Here is a 12799-nt window from a genome sequence, read left to right on the forward strand (position 1 = left end):
CCGCCTGCCGATGCAGGGGACATGGGTTCGTGCCCCGGTCCGGGAAGATCCCACATGCCGCGGAGCAGCTGGGCCTGTGAGCCATGGCTGCTGAGCCTGTGCAGAGAGGCCCGTGTACTGCAAAAAAAAACCCAAAAACAAAAACACACACAAAAAACTCTGAGCCTTAAATGTATGTTTTTATTTATAATTCCATAAAGTTAACACATTTATTAATGTTTCCACTGCAGCATCAACATCAGCACTACGATTCTGAAAAATGATAGTATTTTTTTTTAACTTTTCAATTTATAACTCACACTGGATTATTGTTTGGCGTAATGTAAAATGTTAAGCAATTGACAGTGTATGAACTTAGAGACATATAGAAGTGTGTTCATCTCAATTTTATTTTTTCTAATCTAATGAATTTAGCTTAACATTTTAAACCATGAACCTTATGTTGTTCCCATATATAATATGAAGATTATAAAACAACTTTATATTATAATAATGAGGATAATAGATACATGAAAATGCTTGGAATTTGTTGGTATAAATTTAAGACTATCAGAGATCAAGATGGCAAACTAAGAGGATGCAGAGCTCACCTCCCTCCATGAACACACCAAAAATACATCTACATGAGGAACAATTCTCAATGAAAACTAACTGTAAACTGGCAGAAGGACTCTTGTACAACCAAGGCTGTAGGAAATATACACATGTAATTAGTAGGAAAGGAAAAAAAGTGATCATATCAGAATATGTGACCTTGGGGTGAGTGTAAATCTGATGAAAAGGGAGATTACATGAGTGGACATCCACCCTGGGGAGTTAGCAGGTTAAGCTACAGTCTGGGCATCCTAGTGCTGGTGTCCTACACTGAGGAAACAAGCTCCCTTGACCAGTTGGAGAACTGCTGGGGCAGATAGAAAGGCTGGAGAAACCTGGACTTTGCTTCTGAGGAGTACACCCATGCTGTCTTTTCCCTGGGAAGGGCAGAGAGAGGTCTTCATTAATGGCTGCTGGGTTTCCCATGACTGCCTCACCATGCACCTCAGCCAGAGCCAAACAAATGCTCCATTCCCACTCACTCCATGCCACGGTGTGGCATTGGATCTGGGGTGGCAAAGACTGGGGAAATGGCTTAAACTTGGGATCCAGAGGTGACAAGATCCTGTGGCAGAGGATCTGGGTGGGGTGGCAGTGGCCATTCTTGACTCTTTCTCTGCCACAGCTTACCACCCAATACACACAGAAAAATCATTCAAGCCCTGCCACCACTGCAGAGCAGTTCCATGAAAGGATAGGGGCTGTAGAATCTGGGGCCAGTGATACACTGTGAGAAACAAAGTGGTTTTTTTCCCCAGAAAAGTCAGAGAGAGGTCTGCTCTTGAGGCTGCCAAGGTTTTCATGACCACCTCACCATGCACCCCAGCCCAAACCATGTGAACCCTCTGGCCCTCTCAGTCCATGCCACAGACCAGACTGGATCTGGGGCAGCCAGACCAGGGATAAAACTCTGCCATGGGCTGCATATGAGTGGAGCCACAGATGAATACATAGGTAGCACATTGGATCTCTGTATACACAGAGGTCCCACTTACTTCAGCACAGCCCTCCTCTGGGGCAAAGGTCCCAGCATAGGGAGATGGGGAAAACACACAGTTAAAAAAGAACAGAGCAGGCTTAAGCTGGACCCCCAAGTCTTCTGCTCCAACAACTTGGGAATCAGACCCTGCCTCTGACAGGGCAGTGATGGCTACTAGACAGAGAGGAAGTCCTGCCTCACATCCTGCACAGACTTTAGCCCTCCATCTTTAGCTCCACCCCTTACTTAGGTGATAGCTGCCCGAAAACCTTGAGGAAAGATGCAACTGGTTTCCACATCAAATCTAGCCCTCTTACCAAAGGCATACACAGTCTGCATAGAAACAGTACCACTTAAAAGCACCATTTCAAAACAGCAAGAGGTAACTGTTTCACCTAAATTTACAGAGATATATAAAGTTAAGTAAAAGGAAAAGGAAGAGGAACTATTCTCAATTGAAAGAGCAAGAGAAAACTCCAAAAAAATTTAATAATTAAACAGAAATAAATAAATTACTGGATAAACAATTCAAAACTTTTGTAATAAAAATGTTAACTAAATTAGGAAAAAGGATTTAGCTAAATGATTATCATTTTAACAAGGAACTAGAAAATATAAATAAGGCCCAATCAAAATAAGTAATTCAATATCTGAAATAACAAGCACACTAGAAGCAGACTAAGTGATAAAGAAGAACACATAAGTGACCTGGAAGATAAAATGATGGAAATCACTCAATCAGAACAGCAGAAAAAATTAAGAAAAAAATAAAAGCAATGTAAAAGATCTCTAGTATAACATTAAGTATTCCAACATTCACACTGTAGGGGTTCCAGAAGGAGAAGAGGAGAAGGTCAAAAATGTACTTGAAGAAATTATGGCTGAAAACTTCCCAAGCCTGAAGAAGAAAACAGATATCCAGATTCAGGAAGCACAAATGGTCCCAAATAAGATGAACACAAACAGCCCCACACCAAAACATATTATAATTAAAATGACAAAAGTTAAAGATAAAGAGGAGATTTTAAAGGCAGTGAGAGAAAAACAAAGAGCTAATTACCAGGGAATTCCCATAAGGCTATCAGCTGATTTCTCTGTAGAAATTTTGCAGGCTAGAAGAGAGTGGCATGATATTTTCAAAGTGCTGAAAGGGAAGAACCTGCAACCTAGGATACTCAACTAAGCAAAAGTGTCATTTAGAATAGAAGGAGAGATAAAGAACTTCTCAGACAAGCAAAAACTCAAAAAATTAATCAATACTAAATTCACCCTAAAAGAAAAGTTAAAGAGTCTTCTCCAAAGGCAAAATAAAGGTAAAAATCTATAGGAAAGGGAAGATTCCACAAGGAAAGGCAAATATACAGCAATAATTGAAGATTACTCAAATAAATAAGTACATAGATTAAAAGACAAAAAAATGTAAAATATAATAAACATGAAGTTGTAAAATATGATATCAGAAACACAAAATGTGCCTAGAAGAGAGTAAAATATGTAGATCTCTTAGAATGTGTTTTTGAACTTAAATAACTGCCAGTTAAAAGCAAGTATCTATAATTATGGGTGAACATATATGAACTCCATAGTAACCACAAGTCAAAAATATACAATAGATAGACAAAAACCAGAAAGAAATGAATACAAGCTTACTACTAAAGAAAATCACCAAAGCACAAAGGTAGAAAGAAGAACAAATGAATAGGGAAGAACTACTAAACAACCAGAAAATAAGTAAGGAAGTGGCAATAAGTACCTACCTATCAATAATTACTTTAAATGTCAATGAATTAAATGTTCTGATAAAGACATAGGGTTGGTGATTGAATAAAAAAAACAAGACCCTTCAATATACTGACTACAAGAGACTCACTTCAGGGCTAAAAGCAGACTGAAATTGAGGGGATGAAAAAAACATTTCATGTAAACAGGAACAAGAAAGCGGAGGTAGCATAGTCATATTAGACAAAATAGACTTTAAACAAAGGCTATAACAAAAGATGAATATATTTGATTACTACGTATGCAAAATCCTCAGCAAAATATTAGGAAATTGAATCCAACTGTATATAAAAAGGATCATACACCATGAACAAATGGAATTTAGTCCAAGTATGCAAGGATGGATGAGTATTCACAAATCAATGTGATACACCACATTAACAACAAGAAAGGTAAAAATCACATAATCATCTCAATAGATGTGTAAAAAGCATTTGCCAAAATTAAACATCCATCAATTATAAAACTCTCATCAAAGTGGCTATAGAGTGATCATATCTCAACATAATAAAGACCATATATGGTAAACCCACAGCCAAAATAATACTCAATGATAAAAAGCTAAAAGTCTTTTTCTTTAAATTCAGGAACAAAACAAAAATGCCCACCCTCACCACTTCTATTTAATATAGTACTGGATTTCCTAGCCACCAAAATCAGACCAACAAAAAGCTATCCAAATTGGGAAGGAAAAGGTAAAACTGACACTATTTGCAGATGACATAATAATTTATACAGAAAATCCTAAAGTCTCCACCCCAAAACTATTAGAACTAATAAATGAATTCAGCAAGGTTGCAGAATACAAAATTAATATATGGAAACCTGTTACTTTTCTATACACCAATGATTAACTATCAGAAAAAGGAAGCAAGAAAACAATCCTGTTTAAAATCAAAAAGAATAAAATACCCAGGAAAAAACTTAACCAAGGAGGTGAAAGACAAATACTATGAAAACTATAAAACTTTGATGAAGCAAATTGAAGATGATACAAAGAAATGGAAAGATAGCCTATGCTTTTGGATGAGAAGAGTTAATATTGTTAAACAGAAATGTTACCCAATGAAATCTACAGATTTAATTCAATCTCTATCAAAATACCCATGACATTTTTCATAGAACTAGAACAAATAATTCCAAAATTTATATGGAACCACATAAGACCCCAAATTGCCAAAGCAGTCTTAATTAAAAAAGAACAAAACTGGAAGTATCACCTTTCCAGACTTCAGATTATACTACAAAGCTACAGTTATCAAAGCAGCATGGTCCTGGCACAAAAACAGACACAAGGATCAATGGAACAGAATAGAGCCCAGAATTAAACTCTTGTACCTACGGTGAATTAATCTAAAACAAAGTATGCAAGAATATACAATGGAGAAGAGACAGTCTCTTCAAGGAGTGGCACCAGGAAAACTGGACAGCTGCATGAAGAAGGATGAGATTAGAACATTTCCTCACAACATATAAAAAAATAAGCTCAAAATAAATTAAAACCTAATGAGACTGGAAACCATAAAACTCCCAGTAGAAAACATAGGCAGAACACTCATTGGCATAAATCTTAGCAACATTTTTTTGGAGCTGTCTCCTAATGAAAGGAAATAAAAGAAAAATAAACAAATGGACCTAATTAAACTTAAAAGCTTTTTCACAGTGAAAGAAACCATTAACAAAATGAAAGGACAACCTACTGAATGGAAGAAAATATTTGCAAATGATGCAACTGACAAAGGGTTCATATCCAAAATACACAAAAAGCTCATATAACTCAATATCAAATAAACAACAAACCCAATCAAATAATGGACAGAAGACCTGAATAGACAGTTTTCCAAAGAAGACATACAGATGACTAACAGGCACATAGAAAGATGCTCCACATCCCTAATTATTAAAGAATGCATATCAAAACCACAATGAGGTGTCACTTCACACCTGTTAGAATTGCTTTCATCGAAAAGTCTACCAATAACAAATGCTAGAGAGAGAAAAGGGAACCCTCGTACACTGTTGGAGGGAAAATAAATTGTGCAGACATTATGGAAAACTATAAGGAGGTTCCTCCAAAAACTAAAAATATAACTACCATATGACCCAGAAGTTCCACTCCTGGGCATACATCTGGAAAAAATGAAAACACTAATTTGAAAAGAAACAGGCATCCCAATGTTCATAACAGCTCTGTTTACAATAACATTATGGAGGCAAAAATAATACCCATCAGCAAATGAATTGATGAAGATGGGGCATATATGTATACAATCAAATATTACTCAGCCATAAAAAGAATGAAATTCTGCCCTTTGCAGCAATGTGGAGAGACCTAGAGAATATTATGCTGAAAGAAATGTCAGAGAAAGACAAATACCTTATGACATCACTTATATATGGAATCTAAAACATACTACAAATGAATGTATATGCAAAACAGAAAGAGACAAACATATAGAAAACAAACTAGTGATTACCAAAGGGGATGGGAAAGGGGAGGGGGTATGGTATTGAGATACAAACTACTATGTATAAAATAATAAGCAAAAAGGATATATTGAGGGGGACCTTGAAGATGGCGGAAGAGTAAGACGCGGAGATCGCCTTCCTCCCCACGGATACACCAGAAATACATCTACACGTGGAACAACTCCTACAGAACACCTACTGAAGGCTGGCAGAAGACCTCAGACCTCCCAAAAGGCAAGAAACTCCCCACGTACCTGGGTAGGGCAAAAGAAAAAAAGAAAAAACAGAGACAAAAGAATAAGGACGGCACCTGCGCCAGTGGGAGGGAGCTGTGAAGGAGGAAAAGTTTCCACACACTAGGAAGCCCCTCCGCGGGCGGAGACTGCGGGAGGCGGAGGGGGGGGCTTCGGGACCCAGGAGCAGTGCACAGCGACGGGTGCGGAGGGCAAAGCGGGGAGATTCCCGCACAGAGGATCGGTGCCGACCGGCACTCACCAGCCCGAGAGGCTTGTCTGCGCACCCGCCCGGGCGGGCGGGGCTGCGAGCTGAAGCTCGGGTTTCGGTTTTGGACGGAGCGCAGGGAGAGGACTGGGGTTGGCGGCTTGAACATAGCCTGAAGGGGTTAGTGCACCACGACTAGCCGGGAGGGAGTTCGGGGAAAAGCCTGCACCTGCCGAAGAAGCAAGAGACTTTTTCTTCCCTCTTTGTTTCCTGGTGCGCGAGGAGAGGGGTTTAAGAGCGCTGCTTAAAGGAACTCCAGAGACGGGCGCGAGCCGCGGCTAAAAGCGCGAACCCCAGAGACGGGCGCGAGCCGCGGCAAAAAGCGCGAACCCCAGAGACGGGCGCGAGCCGCGGCTAAAAGCGCGGACCCCAGAGACGGGCGCGAGCCGCGGCAAAAAGCGCGAACCCCAGAGACGGGCGCGAGCCGCGGCTAAAAGCGCGGACCCCAGAGACGGGCGGGAGACGTTAAGGCTGCTGCTGCCGCCACCAAGGGGCCTGTGTGCGAGCACAGGTCACTCTCCACACCCCTCTTCTGCGGAGCCTGTGCAGCCCGCCACTGCCAGGTTCCCGGGAACCAGGGACAACTTCCCCGGGAGAACGCACGGCGGGCCTCAGGCTGGTGCAACGTCACGCCGGCCTCTGCCGCAACGTCACGCCGCCTCTGACGCCGCAGGCCCGCCCCGCACGCAGTGCCCCTCCTTCCCCCCCCTCACCCCCGGCCTGAGTGAGCCTGAGCCCCCGAATCAGCGGCTCCTTTAACCCCGTCCTGTCTGAGCAAAAAACAGACGCCCTCCAGCGACCTACACGCAGAGGCAGGGCCAAATCCAAAGCTGAGCTCCTGTGAGCTGTGAGAACAAAGAAGAGAAAGGGAAATCTTTCCCAGCAGCCTCAGAAGCAGAGGATTAAAGCTCCACAATCAACTTGATATACCCTGCATCTGTGGAATACCTGAATAGACAAGGAATGATCCCAAATTGAAGAGGTGGAATTTAGGAGCGAGATCTATGATTTTTTTCCCTTCTCCTCTTTTTGTGAATGTGTACGTGTATGCTTATGTGTGACATCTTGTCTGTATACTCTTGCTTCCACCATTTGTCCTAGGGCTCTATCCGTCCATGGTTTTTAAAAAAAAAAAAAAAAAAAATTTTTTTCTCAATAATTAATTTTAATTGTAATAACTTTATTATACTTTACCGTCGTTCCTTCTTTCTTTCTTTCTTTCTTTCCGTCCTTCCCTCCTTTAGACAACGAATCACCCCAAATTGAGGAGGTGGTCTCTGAGAGCAAGATTTATGATTTTTCCCCCTTTACCTCTTTTTGTGAAGGTGTATGTGTATGCTTCTGTATAAGATTTTCTCTGTATAGCTTTGCTTCCAACATTTGTCCTAAGGTTCTATCCGTCCCTCTTTTTTTTTTTTTTCTAAATATTTTTTAATTCAATAACTATATTATACTTTATTTTATTTTTACTGTATCTTCTTTCTTTCTGTCTTTTTTCCTTCTTTCCCTCCTTCCTTCCTTCCTTCCTTCCTCCCTCCCTCCCTCCTTTCTTTCCTTCTTTGCTTCTTTCTTCCTTCCTTCCTTTCCTCCTTTCCTTCTTTCTTTCCTCATACTTCTACTAATTCTCTCTACTTTTTCTCCCTTTTATTCTGAGCCGTGTGGATGAAAGGCTCTTGGTGCTCCAGCCAGGAGTCAGGGCTCTGCCTCTGAGGTAGGAGAGCCAACTTCAGGACACTGGTCAACAAGAGACCTCCCAGCTCCACATAATATTAAACGGTGGAAATCTCCCAGTGACCTCCATCTTAACACCAGCACCCAGCTTCACTCAACGACCAGCAAGCCACAGTGCTAGACAACCTATGCCAAACAACTAGCAAAACAGGAACACAACCCCACCCATTAGCAGAGAGGCTGCCTAAAATCATAATAAGGCCACAGACACCCCAAAACACACCACCAGACGTGAACCTGCCCACTAGAGAGACAAGATCCAGCCTCATCCACCACAACACAGGCACTAGTCCCCTCCACCAGGAAGCCTACACAACCCACTGAAACAACCTTAGCCACTGGAGACAGACATCAAAAACAACGGGAACTACGAACGTGCAGCCTGCAAAAAGGAGACCCTAAACACAGTAAGATAAGCAAAATGAGAAGACAGAAAAACACACAGCAGATGAAGGAGCAAGATAAAAATGCACCAGACCTAACAAATGAAGAGGAAATAGGCAGTCTACCTGAAAAAGAATTCAGAATAATGATAGTAAGGATGATCCGAAATCTTGGAAGTAGAATGGACAAAATGCAAGAAGCAGTTAACAAGGACCTAGAAGAAATAAAGATGAAACAAGCAATGATGAACAACGCAATAAATGAAATTAAAAGTACTCTAGATGGGATCAATAACAGAATAACTGAGGCAGAAGAACGGATAAGTGACCTGGAAGATAAAATAGTGGAAATAACTACTGCAGAGCAGAATAAAGAAAAAAGAATGAAAAGAACTGAGGACAGTCTCAGAGACCTCTGGGACAACATTAAACGCACCAACATTCGAATTATAGGGGTTCCAGAAGAAGAAGAGAAAAAGAAAGGGACTGAGAAAATATTTGAAGAGATTATAGTTGAAAACTTCCCTAATATGGGAAAGGAAATAGTTAATCAAGTCCAGGAAGCACAGAGAGTCCCATACAGGATAAATCCAAGGAGAAATACGCCAAGACACATATTAATCAAACTGTCAAAAATTAAATACAAAGAAAGCATATTAAAAGCAGCAAGGGAAAAACAGCAAATAACACACAAGGGAATCCCCATAAGGTTAACAGCTGATCTCTCAGCAGAAACCCTACAAGCCAGAAGGGAGTGGCAGGACATACTGAAAGTGATGAAGGAGAAAAACCTGCAACCAAGGCTACTCTACCCAGCAAGGATCTCATTCAGATTTGATGGAGAAATTAAAACCTTTACAGACAAGCAAAAGCTGAGAGAGTTTAGCACCACCAAACCAGCTTTACAGCAAATGCTAAAGGAACTTCTCTAGACAAGGAACACAAGAGAAGGAAAAGACCTATAATAACGAACCCAAAACAATATAGAAAATGGGAATAGGAACATACATATCGATAATTACCTTAAATGTAAATGGACTAAATGCTCCCACCAAAAGACACAGATTGGCTGAATGGATACAAAAACAAGACCCTTATATATGCTGTCTACAAGAGACCCACTTCAGACCTAGAGACACATACAGACTGAAAATAAGGGGATGGAAAAAGATATTCCATGCAAATGGAAACCAAAAGAAAGCTGGAGTAGCAATTCTCATATCAGACAAAATAGACTTTAAAATAAGGACTATTACAAGAGACAAAGAAGGACACTACATAATGATAAAGGGATCGATCCAAGAAGAAGATATAACAATTGTAAATATTTATGCACCCAACACAGGAGCACCTCAATACATAAGGCAAATACTAACAGCCATAAAAGGGGAGATTGACAGTAACACATTCATAGTAGGGGACTTTAACACCCCACTTTCACCCATGGACAGATCATCCAAAATGAAAATAAATAAGGAAACACAAGCTTTAAATGATACATTAAACAAGATGGACTTAATTGATATTTATAGGACACTCCATCCAAAAACAACAGAATACACATTTTTCTCAAGTGCTCATGGAACATTCTCCAGGATAGACCATATCTTGGGTCACAAATCAAGCCTTGGTAAATTTAAGAAAATTGAAATTGTATCAAGTATCTTTTCTGACCACAACGCCATGAGACTAGATATCAATTACAGGAAAAGATCTGTAAAAAATACAAACACATGGAAGCTAAACAATACACTACTTAATAATGAAGTGATCACTGAAGAAATCAAAGAGGAAATAAAAAAATACCTAGAAACAAATGACAATGGAGACACAACGACCCAAAACCTATGGGATGCAGCAAAAGCAGTTCTAAGGGGGAAGTTTATAGCAATACAAGCCCACCTTAAGAAGCAGGAAACATCTCGAATAAACAACCTAACCTTGCACCTCAAGCAATTAGAGAAAGAAGAACAAAAAAACCCCAAAGCTAGCAGAAGGAAAGAAATCATAAAAATCAGATCAGAAATAAATGAAAAAGAAATGAAGGAAACAATAGCAAAGATCAATAAAACTAAAAGCTGGTTCTTTGAGAAGATAAACAAAATAGATAAACCACTAGCCAGACTCATCAAGAAAAAAAGGGAGAAGACTCAAATCAATAGAATTAGAAATGAAAAAGGAGAAGTAACAACTGACACTGCAGAAATAAAAAAAATCATAAGAGATTACTACAAGCAACTCTATGCCAATAAAATGGACAATCTGGAAGAAATGGACAAATTCTTAGAAATGCACAACCTGCCAAGACTGAATCAGGAAGAAATAGAAAATATGAACAGACCAATCACAAGCACTGAAATTGAAACTGTCATTAAAAATCTTCCAACAAACAAAAGCCCAGGACCAGATGGCTTCACAGGTGAATTCTATCAAACGTTTAGAGAAGAGCTAACACCTATCCTTCTCAAACTCTTCCAAAATATAGCAGAGGGAGGAACACTCCCAAATTCCTTCTACGAGGCCACCATCACCTTGATACCAAAACCAGACAAGGATGTCACAAAGAAAGAAAACTACAGGCCAATATCACTGATGAACATAGATGCAAAAATCCTCAACAAAATACTAGCAAACAGAATCCAACAGCACATTAAAAGGATCATACACCATGATCAAGTGGGGTTTATTCCAGGAATGCAAGGATTCTTCAATATACGCAAATCTATCAATGTGATAAACCATATTAACAAATTGAAAGAGAAAAACCATATGATCATCTCAATAGATGCAGAGAAAGCTTTTGACAAAATTCAACACCCATTTATGCTAAAAACCCTGCAGAAAGTAGGCATAGAGGGAACTTTCCTCAACATAATAAAGGCCATATATGACAAGCCCACAGCAAACATCATCCTCAATGGTGAAAAACTGAAAGCATTTCCACTAAGATCAGGAACAAGACAAGGTTGCCCACTCTCACCACTCTTATTCAACATAGTTTTGGAAGTTTTAGCCACAGCAATCAGAGAAGAAAAGGAAATAAAAGGAATCCAAATCGGAAAAGAAGAAGTAAAGCTGTCACTGTTTGCAGATGACATGATACTATACATAGAGAATCCTAAAGATGCTACCAGAAAACTACTAGAGCTAATCAATGAATTTGGTAAAGTAGCAGGATACAAAGTTAATGCACAGAAATCTCTGGCATTCCTATATACTAATGATGAAAAATCTGAAAGTGAAATCAAGAAAACACTCCCATTTACCATTGCAACAAAAAGAATAAAATATCTAGGAATAAACCTACCTAAGGAGACGAAAGACCTGTATGCAGAAAATTATAAGACACTGATGAAAGAAATTAAAGATGATACAAATAGATGGAGAGATATACCATGTTCTTGGATGGGAAGAATCAACATTGTGAAAATGACTCTACTACCCAAAGCAATCTACAGATTCAATGCAATCCCTATCAAACTACCACTGGCATTTTTCACAGAACTAGAACAAAAAAATTCACAATTTGTATGGAAACACAAAAGACCCCGAATAGCCAAAGCAATCTTGAGAACGAAAAAAGGAGCTGGAGGAATCAGGCTCCCTGACTTCAGACTATACTACAAAGCTACAGTAATCAAGACAGTATGGTACTGGCACAAAAACAGAAATATAGATCAATGGAACAGGATAGAAAGCCCAGCGATAAACCCACGCACATATGGACACCTTATCTTTGATAAAGGTGGCAGGAATGTACAGTGGAGAAAGGACAGCCTCTTCAATAAATGGTGCTGGGAAAACTGGACAGGTACATGTAAAAGTATGAGATTAGATCACTCCCTAACACCATACACAAAAATAAGCTCAAAATGGATTAAAGACCTAAATGTAAGGCCAGAAACTATCAAACTCTTAGAGGAAAACATAGGCAGAACACTCTATGACATAAATCACAGCAAGATCCTTTCTGACCCACCTCCTAGAGTAATGGAAATAAAAACAAAAATAAACAAATGGGACCTAATGAAACTTCAAAGCTTTTGCACAGCAAAGGAAACCATAATCAAGACCAAAAGACAACCCTCAGAATGGGAGAAAATATTTGCAAATGAAGCAACTGACAAAGGTTTAATCTCCAAAATTTACAAGCAGCTCATGCAGCTCAATAACAAAAAAACAAACAACCCAATCCAAAAATGGGCAGAAGACCTAAATAGACATTTCTCCAAAGAAGATATACAGAATGCCAACAAACACATGAAAGAATGCTCAACATCATTAATCATTAGAGAAATGCAAATCAAAACTACAATGAGATATCATCTCACACCAGTCAGAATGGCCATCATCAAAAAATCTA

Source organism: Delphinapterus leucas, chromosome 13 (genome assembly GCF_059928025.1).
Source record: "Delphinapterus leucas isolate spDelLeu-1000000601 "Yukka" chromosome 13, BTC_Dleu_Yukka2, whole genome shotgun sequence".
Taxonomy (NCBI): Eukaryota; Metazoa; Chordata; class Mammalia; order Artiodactyla; family Monodontidae; genus Delphinapterus; species Delphinapterus leucas.